Below are 1376 nucleotides of genomic sequence, written 5' to 3' on the forward strand. Positions count from 1 at the left end.
GGGGAGTCTTGGGTCACCTTTTTCCTTGCAGATAACCACAGTACCCATGTGTCCTTGGGAACCATTCACTCACCAGTGTGTTTTCCTGATGTGGCTTGCTGGTGTTTTTAACAAGATCCTCTGCAGTGGCAGACTTTCTATCCCTGGCAATAATTTAACACTTGAGCAAAATACACAAGCTTTTGCCTGTAACCAGCTCAGTGAATAGATAATGAACCTCTCCTGCTTCTTTGTCCTGCAAAATACTTGGGGTGGGAGAGGTGTGTTTGTGCTCTCCTTTGTGCTTTTCTTTGTACTTTCTCTGGCTCTGCAGTTTTTGGCTCAGCGGGTCACTTTCTGCATTTTGCTAGTGAGGCTGGAGACAATGCTCCCTGCTGGTGTTGATCCCATAGATCAGGTAGACTGGTTATCCTTCTGGAGTGAATGAGTGTGCGATGCCTTGGGGTGGGTGTTAGGGATGCTGCTATGGCCTTGACTTGTTCAGGACCTCCTTCTTTCCTGGAGCTGCCATGAGATGGGTGGGCCATTAATGATGGTTGAGTCTTGTGGGTGTCCAGGAGATGTCCCAATAGCAAAGGGAGGGGAACCAATTTCTGCAACAGACTTCTTCCTTCAAATCGTGGAATCATAGAATAGTTTGAGTTGGAAGGGACCACAGAGGTCATTTAGTCCAACCCCCCTGCAGGAAGCAGGGAATCTTCCACTAGATCGGGTAGCCCAGAGCCCCATCCAACCTGACCTTGAATGTTTCCAGGGATGGGGCATCTACCACCTCCCTGGGAAACTTGTTCCAGTGTTTCACCACCCTAAGCATAAAATATTTCTTCCTATCACTATCCCTAGTATTGTCAGATGTTCTCTGCAGTACTAGACACCCATGTTTCAGTGTTAAATCCTGTTTCCCATCTCAGAAGAGCACAGGGCACACATTTTAACAGAGGAAGACAATAGCTTGCTCTGCTCACTAGGTTTCTCCCAGTCTTTGCTGATGAGTCTGGCTGTTGTTGGTGCTGACCTGCTGTCCACCATTTCTCAAGGAGGGATAGCCGGACTCCACATCTGCAGGGAGAGGGGATGCTCTGCATTTAAATCTTAAAACTGATGCTCTCTGGTTTGAATACAACAGTGCCATCTTCAAAAGGGGTATCATTCTGATCTTGGAAGATTGGGTCTAAGAGGCTGTTTGATTGGCATAGAAGTATAATTAAGTCATCCCAGGTTCCCTTCAGCTCTCAGCCCTCTCCACCAAGTCTTTCCTTTGCCTGGTACTGCCCCAGCGTGCAGAGCCTGCCTGCACAAGGAGAAAGCTAAAAAGTTCAGTCAGGCTGGTTGGGCTGGTCAGGTTTGACAAAGTCATAGAATCATAGAATCATAGA

The sequence above is a fragment of the Pterocles gutturalis genome, unplaced genomic scaffold, assembly GCF_000699245.1.
Source record: "Pterocles gutturalis isolate BGI_N339 unplaced genomic scaffold, ASM69924v1 scaffold24765, whole genome shotgun sequence".
In the NCBI taxonomy this organism is placed as follows: Eukaryota; Metazoa; Chordata; class Aves; order Pterocliformes; family Pteroclidae; genus Pterocles; species Pterocles gutturalis.